The sequence below is a fragment of the Suncus etruscus genome, chromosome 12 (assembly GCF_024139225.1).
Source record: "Suncus etruscus isolate mSunEtr1 chromosome 12, mSunEtr1.pri.cur, whole genome shotgun sequence".
NCBI classification, from domain to species: domain Eukaryota; kingdom Metazoa; phylum Chordata; class Mammalia; order Eulipotyphla; family Soricidae; genus Suncus; species Suncus etruscus.
Window position 1 is genome coordinate 48,303,112 of NC_064859.1, and position 5,244 is coordinate 48,308,355.

The 5,244-nt window shown below is 34.2% G+C and overlaps 1 non-coding gene across 1 annotated transcript; it reads left to right on the forward strand.

The window, feature by feature from the left end:
• Positions 1-2,074: 2,074 nt before the first annotated feature.
• On the forward strand, positions 2,075-2,182 carry LOC126025300 (U6 spliceosomal RNA). The gene has a single exon (XR_007501322.1). It is a non-coding gene; the product is annotated as a U6 spliceosomal RNA (small nuclear RNA).
• The last annotated feature ends 3,062 nt before the right edge of the window (positions 2,183-5,244 follow it).

The window sequence follows — 5,244 nt, forward strand, 5'->3', positions numbered from 1 at the left end:
TGAGCGCATAGCCAGGAGTAACCCCTGAGCGTTACCGGGTGTGGCCCAAAAACCAAAACAAAACAAAACAAAAATCATAATATAATTTATAAGGAAAATGTTGTTTTCCAAAAGCTACAGGAGCAGGAAATATATAGCACTTATTTGTATAAGCACAAACACTTAAAACTATACACACTGCAGATAACTCAAATGTTAGACAAAAAATGTAGACAAAAGTTCTGCAAAAATAAAAGTGTGAACTTTTCTGTTTTCTATTATCATCTTTAACTTAATTACTATAAGTACATGCAAAACAGACACATACTACTCTTGATTTTTTTTTCCTTTTTACCTGTCACATGTGTCCACTATTGCTTAATAACATTTTTATGTGAATAATGCATTTTATGAACCTTCAATATGGAGGTCTGGCATATGGCACACAATATGGAGGGTTCCCAGTAAATTAAAAATTGATCTGCCATATGACTCAGGAATCCCACTTTTGGATATATATCCCAGGACAGAAAATCACTGATCCAAAAGGATGTATGCATACCGCTATGCATTGTGGCATTTGTACAATGTCACAACATGCAGCATAGATGTCTCCATTATAAGGGAAGCAAGCTCACCAGATGTGTCTATTGACTTTCCTGGTGCAGTGAGCTGATATTTTCCCCCAAGAAATATTTTAGCCAGCAGGCCCATTGGTGGATGTTAATTATACCCCCTACGAGGACTACTGGTAATATTTCTGATATTCACAACATGATAGTGAAATTGCAGTTTCTTTCTTACTATCTGGCACATTCTCTCCCTTGCAAAAATACAGGCCAAAATTACAGGCCTCAGTCTATGACTCAGGGAAATTTCCAGCACCAAAAATGTCTGTAGCTAATTTAGCCCCAGATAAATCTGCATTTCTAAAAGCACAGTGGTCAGTGTAAATGCAAATGAGCTTTTTCAGTTTCAGCTTCTAGGTGGTAACAAACAGTTTTTAACTTTTTGCCTTTTACTATTAATGCCGGCTGCAAAATTGTAGCAAAACAAGTTTCTCTTCCTTTGTCATAAGAACCTTCTTTCTAAACCAGAACACGCCCTTCACATGTTATTTCCTACCATGCTAGCTTGGGACTCTTTTCACCTGTATTGGCTAGTTTTTTTGATATGTATATTCTAGGGCCTGCTACCATTGTGTTGTTTCTCCTAAGATTCTCTGCCTTTTATTAGCATGGAAATACCATTCATACCAGAGACCAGCTTTTATGTCACCAGCTTGAAAAGTAAAATCGTCTCACGTCTAATGAAGAAGCAGGTCCCCATACAATTTATTTTGTGTGGTCTCATTATTTCATATTTCATATGTGTCCATTCATGTGCCCGCTTTTCTTTCATGAAGGATTTCATCCCCACTAGAGATGTTGAGACACAAGACGCCTGCAGCAGTACAACAGACAAGAGGATCATGAAGAGGTAATACATGTACAATGTAAGACTATATAGCTGTAAGTAATGAGGCAATTATGAAATTTGCTGCAACAATGATTGAATTGGAAGATATTATGTTAAATGAAGTGAACCAGAAGAAAAAAAGACACAAGATAGTTTCACATATTTGTGGTGTTTAGAAAACTGTAGGAAGAAATGCAATGTGTAATGGTAGCTGTCCAAAACACTCTAGGCCCAAGATTATAGCTAGGAGAAGATAAGAAATTGAGTGGAGGAGGAGATACACCAATATGAAATAATGGGGAGTAGGGGTCAAGAAGTCTCAGGTGCTTTGGTGGTGTTAAGGAGACAGAACTAAATAAGCCAAAATCAATGAAATCATGAGACCTAAACTTTAAGACCCAAAACTTAAAATGGGCCTATTATGCTGGCAGGCTGTGGGGGGGGGGGGGTGCAGGAGTGGTGGCATGGGATGCACTCTGGGAACATTGCTGGAGGGAGGTTGATTCTGGTGGTTGCATTGGTTCTGACATTGTATATTTAAAAACCCAACTATGAAGAACTTTGTAAATCACAACGGTTTCAATATTTTTTTGATCTTAATTATTTGGAAAGGCAGAAAGCTAGAAAGACTTGGATGGTGCTCGCTTCGGTAGTACATATACTAAAATTGGAATGATACAGAAAAGATTAACATGGCCTCTGCACAAGATTGAAACGTGTTCCATATTAAAAAAAAAAAAAGGAAAGAAAAGAAAGACTTGGATGAAACCTTTCCTGTGCCTAACCAATATTTATTTCTTGGTACTACTGGGTACTACTGGGTAGAACCTTAGATGTCTGAGCACTGCCACTGTGTATGTCCTGAAAATCTCTGATATGGCCCTTAATGTCCTGAGCACCAAAGGACCTCAACAGGATCCTGGCATTCAACTCTGGCCCTAGCATTCAACTAAGTGTCCAGTTTTCCAGAAATAAGGGAGTATCCCCCCAAGTCTTCTGAGAACGATTTGGAAATCTTCTGAAACATATTTTTGATTGTTTTTTGTTTGTTTTATAAAGAGTAGGCTTTCTTTTCACACTAAATTAGAAACTCACTATGGAAAATATAACCATGTTCTTATTTTATTAAAACTTCCATATTGTTTACATACAAGGACAATTATGCATTGAGATAAGTGTACTTTATAGAGATAAATACATTGAACAAATGTAATTTATTACATACTAGTTGTTTATGCCATAATTTGTAGCCACTCCACTGGTCTAGAGTGAAATATGGGAGCCTGGGAGAGACACGTAGAAACTAAGTACTTTTTTATTCTAGCTGCAGTCTGAAGTCCGCAGCTGTCCCAGAGTTTTCTGAAAGAGATAGGTAGAAATTCACTAGCCAGAGAGTGCTGGGGGAGGACTGTAGATCCGGGTTCAAGAGATAGTAGAAAATGAGGGGTAGAGCAGGCAACATCTCTTTAATGCTTTATCTTGATCCTTCTTGGACCTGTATGTGCTGTTCGTTCTCTACCCTGCCCCCTCTCCCCAATAAACAACCTACCAGATTTTTTCTTTTTATACTTTGGGGCAAATGTTCATTTAAGGCACGTGTCCAAGGGTCATATCAAGGTTTAATTGCCATTACATGGGGGCTGTCATCACCCGTTAAAGGTACATTGACTAATTAATTCCCTTGTATACTTCAACAAAAATGTACCAATTTAAAAAAAAACATTAAAAAACACATTGTTATGTACATAGTGAGAATGAATTACAACTTAATAGTTTGGTAGAATATTGTAAGTCATATATGTTCAACATATTACAAAATTTTAAAACCACTCTAAATGTAAAATCATTTGATAAAATTTTACAGAGTAACAAATTCTTTCTCTAAATAGACGACAGATACAAACAGACACACATGCACTTTGACATATGAAATGTTTTGCATTTAAGATACAGTAAATCAAGAAAGCAGTATTATAAAAGTATTAGAACTAAAATTGATCATTTTTCAAATGCAAAAAGACTTTATTGGGGCCCAAAGAGATAGGATAGTTGGTAAGATGCTTGCTTTGCATACAACCAAGAGCTGGTTTTGACTCTTGGAACTACATATAGTCTCAAAACCTTGGCAGGAGTGATTCTAATAGTTAATCCCTGAACACTGCTGAGTATGATCTAAAAATAAAACACACACATTCACAAACACACACACAGAAAGAAAATACTTTATTTAAAATAGGAAAAGAAAGGGAAAAGAATGCAGGGAAAATATTCCAGATTATGGGTGAGATCATCTGAAAAAGGATCCCCACAGCTGATCATTTTTAATTATTTACAGTTATATTTTTTAAAATTATTACTGAATTATAAATTTACATGACTTACAGAGACTGAGGAGTTATTAATTTTGAATTTTTGTTCTATGTATTAAATAAGACACTATTATTGCATCTTAGCTATGGATTTTATTTAATTATTGACAAAATACTCATATTCTAGATACTGTTCAAGTGCCTTGTATGAGTGGGTGGTTTTCAAGATAATGACAACCAGAAAACCAGCAATTATTAAGGTATACAAGGAACTCCCATCACTGAGAGCTTTAATGAACTTTGAAAACAAATATCAAATTATTGATGGTAAGAATAGCATTCTGTTGGCTGTTGAACAGAACTTTGAATACTGAGTTCCTGTATGGAGGAACTAAATCTGAAAGCAATCTGTGTTTCTGAGAAAATCAGAGTTCTGTGCTTGTAGAATAAAGAAGAAAACGTTGTTTGAAGTATAAGAAGGAGACAAACTAAGTTTCTATAAATATCTCTGGGGGACAAGCAGATGTATATAAAATCAAAACAAAAATTTTTGGGGATTCCAAAGGGAAAAGTAATATAAAACTTAAATTTCAGCAAAAATAACTAAGGTTTCTAAATTTTGAAGTGGAGAACTTATTGTTTATGGGTAAAAATAGAATCATGACAGTTATTTATGGAGTACTCACAGACTTTCAATTAGGAGATGATCTGATATAGTCTATTTAGAAATAGAGATAGGAAGAAGAAATATATTCACAATATATTTTAGATATTAAATAAAAGCTAGCAGGATGGTTAAGTGTGATTAATCATTATATTAATATACAATTTATGTCATGTGCATAACCAATTATTATCATCATTGCATTCATAAATACCACTATAACTATGACTTCACATATCAACAGTTTAAAGAAACAGCAGGAAAATGTGATCTTGGCATCAAAGAATCTCTTTAAACCTACAATGTTTCAGCTTCTTTATCTGTGGAATATGGAATAATATTACATTACACAAAGAGCTGATGTCAAGACAAATACATAGAAAATACTAAGAATAGTATCTGATACTTTGAATTCCTACCTAGTAATGATGATGATGCAAATAATATGTCTTTTAATACCCATAAAACTCTGCAGTTTCAATACAATTTAATGGAAAGCCTAATGATTTGGGAATTTAATAGAATTGTATTTAAACTCATGTTGAAGTTTAAATATACGATTTATACTTGACCTATAATAATTTACTTAACCTGTCTGAGCCTATTTCTCCACCAATATTTCAATACTTCAAATGGAGATATTAAATCTTACATCATAAAAGTGATATAAGGATTACATGAAATATTTATAATCCTTATAAATAATATAAGGATTACATGAAATCCTGTTTCAAATACAAGTGTAACAGGATTTTCACTTGTAACAAAATTCAATATTAATTATTGTGGTAGGTTGAATGCTTCTAGTTCTTCATTGCCTCTCTTATATAAAAT